Below are 10,524 nucleotides of genomic sequence, written 5' to 3' on the forward strand. Positions count from 1 at the left end.
TGCTTGCGGTTCTCAGGTGCTGGCCACTCAACCACCGCCCTTACCTTGGCTGGATCAGAGCGAATCTGACCTCTTTCAATGAAAAAGCCCAAAAAAGAGACTGACTGGACATGAAACTCGCATTTCTCAGCCTTGACAAATAATCTGTTCTCAAGCAATCTTTGGAGAACTAATCTGACGTGCTTGCTATGTTCCTCCAGTGTGCTAGAAAAAACTAAAATGTCGTCCAGATAAACAAAAACAAAACGGTTGAGCATGTCACGGAGTACATCATTAACTAAGGATTGAAAAACTGCCGGTGCATTAGTTAACCCAAAAGGCATGACCAAGTACTCAAAATGGCCAAGAGGTGTGTTGAACGCCGTTTTCCACTCATCCCCCTCACGAATACGGACAAGATGGTATGCATTCCGAAGATCTAGTTTGGAGAAGACAGTGGCTTGATGAAGGGAGTGAAAAGCTGAATCCAATAGTGGCAGGGGATATTTATTTTTGACAGTGATAGCGTTCAGACCACGATAGTCAATGCAGGGGCGCAAGGTCTTGTCTTTCTTAGACACAAAAAAAAAACCAGCACCTACAGGGGAGGAAGAGGGGCGAATGATACCTGCTGCCAATGACTCCTGTATGTACCTCTCCATGGTCTCTCTCTCGGGACGGGAGAGGTTGTAAAGGCGGCTGGAGGGGAGAGGAGACCCAGGCAGTAAGTCTATGTGGCAGTCATAGGGACGGTGTGGTGGGAGAGAGAGAGCTTGATGTTTGCTAAATACCTCAGCCAAGTTATGATAAGAAGGAGGAACCCCAGAAAGATCAGGAGAGACGGAAGGAACTATGGCAGGAGGACTCAAGGCTGGAACAGCAGATCTAAGACAATTATTGTGGCATGCTACACTCCAGCTAATGATTGTGCTCTGTGTCCAGTCAATGTTGGGGTTGTGCAGTCTAAGCCAGGGGAGACCTAAAACCACAGGAGTATGAGGAGCAGGCATAACAAAAAAAACTGATAAGCTCATGGTGGTTACCAGAGATAAGTAAAGATAAAGGTACAGTCTGGTGAGAAATTACAGACAACAACCTACCATCTAGAGCATTTACCTTACGAGGTGCTGTAAGTGACACAACAGGAATATTATGTAGTTTAACAAAATCTGCGGAAATAAAATTCTCATCTGCCCCAGAATCCACAAACGGATTCATAGCCACCTCCTTAGAGTCACAAAACAAAACGGCAGACAACTGAGTACGTGTGGAAGGCAAACAACTTGAATCTTGGCTCACCTGGGTCCCTCCCTCCTCAGGTGAGCCTAGGCTTTTGGCAGATTGGGGCAGTTCTCTCGAACGTGGCTGGGTTGGCCGCAATAAAAACAAAGCCTCGCCTGAAGTCTCCGTTGACGCTCCGTCGGAGTCAATCTGGCCCGTCCAAGCTGCATGGGTTCAGGAGGGGGCAGGACAACAGGAGTGTGAGCACCTGCTGGAGTGGACACCTCCACCTGTTGGCCAGAGGCAGAGCCAAACAACGGGGTACAGGCGGAAGCGATGCAGCTCCGGTCACGCTCCCTTCGTCTCTCTCGCACGCGGTTGTCCAACCGCCTCGCAAGGTCTATTAAATCGGCCAAGGATTCTGACTCATCCCGAGCCGCCAGCTCATCCCTCAAATTGTCATTCAGGGAGCGAAGAAATATTCCCATCAACGCAGCCTTATCCCAGCCGCTCTCCGTCGCCAGTGTGGAGAACTCAATCGCGTGGTCGGCTACTGACCTGGAGCCTTGGCGCAGTGAGAGCAGTCGGTTGCCCGCCTCTTTACCACGAACAGGATGGTCGAAGACCCCTCTCATCTCCGCCACGAACCGCCGGTAGGAGGAGCAGAGCTGGGGGTTGCCCTCCCACGTAGCCAGCGCCCACTGTGCAGCCCGTCCGGAGAGGAGGCTGGTGATATACGCCACCTTGGCGCGGTCCTCCCGGTACATCCGAGGCTGCAACTCAAACACCAGAGCGCACTGGAGGAGGAAACGTCCACAGGCTCCCACGTCCCCGCCATAACGCTCCGGCGTCGGGAGATGGGGCTCAGGAAGAGGGGGCGTTGATGGCAGAACCGCGACAGGTGGCGGATAAGCAGCACACAGTTCCAGTCTCTGAGAGAGGGAGGCGACGCTAGAAGTCAAGGACCCCAACGCCTCCATAATGTCCTTGAGGTCCTGGGCATGCTGTCCCAATAAAGAGCCCTGGGCTGTCAGCGCCTGGTAAATCGACTCTGGATCCGCGGGGTCCATTTGGCTCGTGTGTTCTGTCACACCGTAATGAAGTGCGGGCCCCGGTGCGGTCACAGAGTCAGGAGGACAAGAACTCTTAGTTCAAACAACAGTTTATTAGTTAACAGAAAATCTCACACTGAGGAAAAACCTGGCCTGGTGAGCAGGGAAGTCGGCCTGCAGAACCGGAACAAAAAACCAAGGTAATCCAAGAACTGAAAATAATCCACAAAAACATCAAGGGTCAGGATCCAGGTCGTGAACCAAACAGGCATAACAAATACATTAACACACGAGCAAAGAAAGGCGGAGAAGACCAGGTATTTAAACTAACGGGGCAATCAAGGGAAGATGGAACACAGGTGAGTTACGAACCAGGTGTGACACTGCGTTGAGTTATATTTACTCAGTAGTGTCTCAGTGAAACAACAGACGGGGGAAGCCTTGCGGTGACAACAAAAGCAGTGTTTTACTGATCAGTCAAGTTTCTCGAGTGTACTCCATACAAACTGGTTGGCTACTGAAGGGATAGAAAATGGGGAATACTTGTTTTAAAGCAAATTAGATGGAATTTGATGGGAAAAATACATGTTTTAACGGGACCCAGACAATATTAAATACTCAGACAGATGGGAGAAGAAGTGTAGTTTTGTAGGAAATCACAAAATTATTACATAAAATTAGTGAAATCAATTGAAGAATGCCTTTCTGAAGAGCTGTTTATCACAGATGAGCAGCTTTGCGACCAAGCACCTTGTAGAGCGCTTTAGTGCAAAAGTGATCTAATTTAATGGATTGATTTAGACATGCATAACAAAATTTTAAGAACAAAGAGAGAAACAAAAAGGGACAACGCTTCATGATGGAAGGTGATGTATAAATAACTGTGTATATGATGAAGGAGAGCATGAGCAGCACAGCCATTTCGCAGCACAGGGACAGCAGTCCAAGTTAAAGTATCATCATTTTAATGGTTGTAACTCTCCCCATAAGTGATATAGGTAAGGACATCCAATGAGAGAGATCGTCCTCTACTCTCTTTAATAATTGCACATAATTTAGCTTTGTTAGCTCTGAGAGCCTGGAGGAAATGTTTATGCCTAAATATCTAATATTTCCTGACTGTAAAGTGATCGCAGGTATATTCTGGACCCTACAGTTAATGGGCAGAACTGTGGTCTTAGACCAGTTGATAGAGTAGTCAGAAAGTGCTGAGAATTTATTTATGAGTGTGATCGTGTGAGTGAGAGACGTCTGTGAGTTCTGAAGGAAAAGTAATACATCATCAGCATAAAGACTTATTTTATGCTCAATATTTTGGGATTGGATGCCTTTAATATTTCTATCTTGTCTGATAGAAGCTGCTAAAGGTTTGATGAAAATAGCAAAAAGTGAGGGAGAAAGTGGGCAACCCTGTCTTGTACCTCTCTGCAGACTGAAGCTTGGAGAAGTTTGATCATTTGTCCTGACACTTGCATTTGGGGAGCTATATAATATCCTTATCCAGTTGATGAAGTATGACCCAAACCCGAATTTGTTTAATGCTGCGAATAAAAATTTCCAGTTCACTCCATCAAATGCGGGTAAGAAAGGGTTCGAATGCCCGATTATATATTAACAAAAGCAGGAGGAGAGGTCTTCGGATGAGAGTGGGTGAGAATGTCCAACCATAATCTATAAAATGCGGTGAAAAAAAAGGTGTGAATACCCCATAGAACACTAAAAGGTGGAGCGGAAGAAGGTGTGAATGTCCGACTATATTTGGTGAAAAGCAGGTGAAGCATGGTCTGAATTTCCAACCATACATCATCAAAAGCGAGATGAGAGGTGTTTGGCTACAAGAAGGCCATAGTTTGACAAAAGCGGATAAGGTGCGAATGACCGACTAAATATCAACAAAAGTGGGGGCGGAGGTCTTCGGATGCAAGTGGGTGTGAATATCCCACCATACAAGTATGGTGGAGAGGAAGCTGTGAATGGCCGACCATAGTAAAAAGCGGGTGAGAAAAGGTGCGAATGTCAAACCATACATGATCAAAAGAGGGAGTGGAGGTTTTCGGCTGCAAGAAGGTCTGAATGTCCAACCATAATTTGGAAAAACCGGGGAAGAAAAGGCTGGAAAGCCCGACTATACACCATCAAAAGCGGGAGCGGAGGTGTTCAGCTGCAAGAAGGTGTGAATGTCCACCCATAATTACTGAAATATGAGTAATAAAAGGTGCGAATTCCCAACCATACATCATCAAAAGCAGGAGTGGATGTGTTCGGCTACAAGAAGGTTTGAATGTCCGACCATAGTTTGTAAAAAGCGGGTAAGAAAAGGTTAAAATACCCGACTGTACACAATCAAAAGAGGGAGCGGAGTTGTTCAGCTACAAGAAGGTGTGAAAGTCCGACCATGGATTGTAAAAAGCGGGTAAGAACAGGTTCGTATGCCCGAATATACACCATCAAATGCGGGAGCGGAGGTGTTCGGCTGTGAGTAGGTGTGAATCTCCAACCATAATTGCTGAAAAATGTGTTAGAAAAGGTAAGAATGTCGGTCCATACATCATCAAAAGTGAGAGAGGTGGTGTTCGGCTGCAAGTACGTGTGAATGTCCAGCCATAATTACTCACAAACGGGTAAGAAAAGGTAGTATTGCCAGACCATACATGATCAAAACAGGGAGTGGAGGTGGTACAGCTGCAAGAAGGTCTGAATGTCCACCCATAATTCCTGAAAAATGGGTAGAAAAAGGTTGCGAATAACCAACCATACATCATCAAAAGCAGGAGTGGATGTGTTCGGCTACAAGAAGGTTTGAATGTCCATCAATAATTGCTTTAAAACATGAAAGAAAATCTTCGAATATCAAACCGCACATAATCATAAGTGGGAGAGGAGGTTTTCAGCTGCAAGAAGGTGTGAATATCCACCCATAATTACTGAAAAATGGGTAAGAAAAGGTGCGAATGCCCAACCATACATCATCAAAAGAGGGAGTGGATTTGATCGGCTACAAGAAGGTTTAAATGTCCGACCATAGTTTGTAAAAAGCGGGTAAGAAAAGGTTAAAATACCCATCCATCCATCCATCCATCATCTGCCGCTTATCCGGGGGTCGGGTCGCGGGGGCAGCAGCTTGAGCAGAGAAACCCGGACGTCTCTGTCCCCGGCCACTTCCTCCAGCTCTTCCGGGGGGACCCCGAGGCGTTCCCAGGCCAGCTGAGAGACATAGTCTCTCCAGCGTGTCCTGGGTCTTCCCCGGGGTCTCCTCCCAGTGGGACGTGCCCGGAACACCTCCCCAGGGAGGCGCCCAGGGGGCATCCTAACCAGATGCCCGAGCCACCTCATCTGACTCCTCTCAATGCGGAGGAGCAGCGGTTCTACTCCGAGCCCCTCCCGGATGACTGAGCTTCTCACCCTATCTCTAAGGGAGAGCCCAGACACCCTGCGGAGGAAACCCATTTCGGCCGCTTGTATTCGCGATCTTGTTCTTTCGGTCACTACCCACAACTCGTGACCATAGGTGAGGATGGGAACGTAGATTGACCAGTAAGTAGAGAGCTTCGCCTTCTGGCTCAGCTCCCTCTTCACAACGACGGGTCGGTGCAGAACCCGCAACACTGCAGACGCCGCACCGATCCGCCCGTCAATCTCCCGCTCCATTCGTCCCTCACTCGTGAACAAGACCCCGAGATACTTGAACTCCTCCACTTGGGGAAGGATCTCATTCCCGACCCGGAGAGAGCATTCCACCCTTTTCCGGCTGAGAACCATAGTCTCGGATTTGGAGGTGCTGATTCTCATCCCAGCCGCTTCACACTCGGCTGCGAATCGCTCCAGTGAGAGCTGAAGGTCACGGCCTGTCAACGCTAACAGAACCACATCATCTGCAAAAAGCAGAGACCCGATTCTGAGGTCGCCAAATCGGACACCCTCAACGCCCTGGCTGCGCCTAGAAATTCTGTCCATAAAAGTTAGGAACAGAATCGGTGACAAAGGGCAGCCCTGACGGAGTCCAACTCTCACCGGAAACGTATCCGACTTACTGCCGGAAATGCGGACCAAACTCTGGCACCGGTCATACAGAGACCGAACGGACCCTATCAAGGGGTCCGGCACTCCATATTCCCGGAGCACCCCCCACAGGACTCCAAGAGGGACACGGTCGAACGCTTTCTCCAAGTCCACAAAACACATGTAGACTGGTTGGGCGAACTCCCATGCACCCTCCAGGATCCTGCCGAGGGTATAGAGCTGGTCCACTGTTCCACGGCCAGGACGAAAGCCACACTGCATCTCCTGAATCCGAGGCTCGATTATCCGACGGATCCTCCTCTCCAATACCCCCGAATAGACCTTACCAGGGAGGCTGAGGAGTGTGATACCCCTATAGTTGGAACACACCCTCCGGTCCCCCTTTTTAAAGAGGGGGACCACCACCCCAATCTGTCAGTCCAGAGGCACTGTCCCCGATGTCCACGCGATGCTGCAGAGGCGTGTCAGCCAAGACAGCCCTACAACATCCAGAGCCTTGAGAAACTCAGGACGGACCTCATCCACCCCCGGGGCCTTGCCACCGAGGAGCTTTTTGACCACCTCGGCAACCTCAGCCCCAGAAATGGGAGGCCCCGTCTCCGAGCTCTCCGACTCTGCCTCTTCCGAGCACGTGTTGGTAGGATTGAGGAGTTCCTCGAAGTACTCCCCCCACCGACTCACAACATCCCTAGTTGAGGTCAGCAAAGCCCCGTCCCCACTGTAAACAGTGTTGACTGTGAGCCGCTTCCCCCCCCTGAGACGCCGGATGGTGGACCAGAATCTCTTCGAGGCCGTCCGGAAATCGTTCTCCATGGTCTCACCGAACTCCTCCCAGGCCCGAGTTTTTGCCTCAGCAACCGCCGAAGCCGCAGCCCGTCTGGCCCGTCGGTACCTATCAGCTGCTTCCAGGGTCCCACTGGCCAAAAAGGCCCGATAGGACTCCTTCTTCAGCTTGACGGCTTCCCTCACCACTGGTGTCCACCAGCAGGTTCGAGGGTTGCCGCCACGACAGGCACCGACCACCTTACGGCCACAACTCCGATCAGCTGCCTCGGCAATGGAGTCACGGAACATTGCCCATTCGGACTCAATGTCCCCCACCTCCCCCGGGATATGGTTGAAGCTCTGCCGGAGGTGGGAGTTAAAGCTCCTTCTGACGGGGGATTCTGACAAACGCTCCCAGCAGACCCTCACAATACGTTTGGGCCTGCCAGGTCTGATCGGCATCCTCCCCCACCAGCGGAGCCAACTCACCACCAGGTGGTGATCAGTTGACAGCTCCGCCCCTCTCTTCACCCGAGTGTCCAGGACATACGGCCGCAAGTCCGATGATACAACCACAAAGTCGATCATCGAACTGCGGCCAAGGGTGTCCTGGTGCCAAGTGCACATATGGACACCCTTATGTCTGAACATGGTGTTCGTTATGGACAGTCCATGACCAGCACAGAAGTCCAACAACATAACACCACTCTGGTTCAGATCGGGGGGGCCGTTCCTCCCAATCACACCCCTCCAGGTCTCACTGTCATTGCCCACGTGAGCATTGAAGTCCCCCAGCAGAACGAGGGAGTCTCCGGTAGGAGCATTCTCCAGTGCCTCCCCCAGAGACTCCAAAAAGGGTGGGTACTCTGAACTGCTGTTTGGCGCATAGGCACAAACAACAGTCAGGACTCGTCCCCCCACCCGAAGGCGGGGGGAGGCTACCCTCTCGTTCACTGGGGTAAACCCCAATGTACTGGCACACAGCCGGGGGGCAATAAGTATGCCTACACCTGCTCTGCGCCTCTCACCACGGGCAACTCCAGAGTGGAAGAGAGTCCAACCCCTCTCAAGAGGACTGGTTCCAGAGCCCAAGCCGTGCGTCGAGGTGAGTCCGACTATATCTAGCCGGAACCGCTCAGCCTCGCGCACCAGCTCCGGCTCCTTCCCCAACAGAGAGGTGACATTCCACGTCCCCCCGGGCCTGGCTCCGGGGGGAGGCCCCGGTGTCCCATATCCGGGCAAGGGATCACGAGGTCCAAATTTTTTATTCATCATAAGGAGTCTTTTGAGCTGTTCTTTGTCTGGTCCCTCATCTAGGATCTGTTTGCCTTGGGTGACCCTACCAGGGGCTTAAAGCCCCGGGCAACATAGCTCCCAGACTCATTGGGGCACGCAAACTCCCCCACCACGATAAGGTGACAGCTCAGGGGGGAGCGACAGCTCAGGGGGGTTAAAATACCCGACTGTACACAATCAAAAGAGGGAGCGGAATTGTTCAGCTACAAGAAGGTGTGAAAGTCCGACCATGGTTTGTAAAAAGCGGGTAAGAACAGGTTCGTATGCCCGAATATACAACATCAAATGCGGGAGAGGTGGTGTTCGGCTGAAAGTAGGTGTGAATGTCCAGCCATAATTACTCACAAATGGGTAAGAAAAGGTAGTATAGCCAGACCATACATGATCAAAACAGGGAGCAGAGGTGGTTCAGCTGCAAGAAGGTGTGAATGTCCGACTAAAGTTTGTAAAAAGCAGGTAAGACAAGGTGCGAATGCCCGACAATATATGATCAAAAGAGGGAGCGGAGGTTTTCGGCTGCAAGAAGGTCTGAATGTCCAACCATAATTTATAAAAACCGGGGAAGAAAAGACTTGAAAGCCCGACTATACACCATCAAAAGCGGGAGTGGAGGTGTTCAGCTGCAAGAAGGTCTGAATGTCCATCAATAATTGCTAGAAAACATGAAAGAAAATTTTGGAATATCAAACCACACATGATCATAAGCGGGAGAGGAGGTGTTCAGCTGCAAGAAGGTGTGAATGTCCACCCAAAATTACTGAAAAATGGGTAAGAAACGGTGCGAATGCCCAACCATACATCATCAAAAGCAGGAGTGGATGTGTTCGGCTACAAGAAGGTTTGAATGTCCGACCATAATTTATAAAAACCGGGGAAGAAAAGGCTTGAAAGCCCGACTATACACCATCAAAAGCTGGAGCGGAGGTGTTCAGCTGCAAGAAGGTCTGAATGTCCATCAATAATTGCTAGAAAACATGAAAGAAAATTTTCGAATATCAAACCACACATGATCATAAGCGGGAGAGGAGGTGTTCAGCTGCAAGAAGGTGTGAATGTCCACCCATAATTACTGAAAAATGGGTAAGAAAAGGTGCGAATGCCCAACCATACATCATCAAAAGCAGGAGTGGATGTGTTCGGCTACAAGAAGGTTTGAATGTCCGACCATAGTTTGTAAAAAGCGGGTAAGAAAAGGTTCGAATGCCCGAACATACATTATCAAAAGCAGGAGTGGATGTGTTCCGCTGTAAGAAGGTGTGAATGTCCGACCATAGTTGGTAAAAACCGGATAAGAAAAGGTTAAAATAACCGACTGTACACAATCAATAGCGGGAGCGGAGTTGTTCCGCTACTAAAGGGTGTGAAAGTCCGACCATGGTTTGTAAAAAGCGTGTAAGAAAAGGTTCGAATGCCCGACAATGTGTGATCAAAAGAGGCAGCGGAGGTTTTCGGCTGCAAGAAGGTCTGAATGTCCAACCATAATTTGTAAAAACCGGGGAAGAAAAGGCTCGAAAGCCCGACTATACACCATCAAAAGCGGGAGCGGAGGTGTTCAGCTGCAAGAAGGTCTGAATGTCCATCAATAATTGCTAGAAAACATGAAAGAAAATTTTCGAATATCAAACCACACTAAAAGGTGGAACGGAAGAAGGTGTGAATGTCCAACTATATTTGGTGAAAAGCAGGTGAAGCAAGGTCTGAATGGCCAACCTTACATCATCAAAAGCGAGATTAGAGGTGTTTGGCTGCAAGAAGGCCATAGTTTGACAAAAGCGGGTAAGGTGCGAATGACCGACTAAATATCAACAAAAGTGGGGGCGCTGGTCTTCGGATGCAAGTGGGTTTGAATATCCCACCATACAAGTATGGTGGAGAGGAAGCTGTGAATGGCCGACCATAGTAAAAAGCGGGTGAGAAAAGGTGCGAATGTCAAACCATACGTGATCAAAAGAGGGAGCAGAGGTTTTTGGCTGCAAGAAGGTCTGAATGTCCAACCATAATTTGTAAAAACTGGGGAAGAAACGGCTCGAAAGCCCGACTATACACCATCAAAAGCGGGAGCGGAGGTGTTCAGCTGCAAGAAGGTCTGAATGTCCATCAATAATTGCTAGAAAACATGAAAGAAAATTTTCGAATATCAAACCACACTAAAAGGTGGAGCGGAAGAAGGTGTGAATGTTCGACTATATTT

The sequence above is a fragment of the Leuresthes tenuis genome, unplaced genomic scaffold (genome assembly GCF_036924035.1).
Source record: "Leuresthes tenuis unplaced genomic scaffold, fLeuTen1.0.hap1 SCAF_19, whole genome shotgun sequence".
NCBI classification, from domain to species: domain Eukaryota; kingdom Metazoa; phylum Chordata; class Actinopteri; order Atheriniformes; family Atherinopsidae; genus Leuresthes; species Leuresthes tenuis.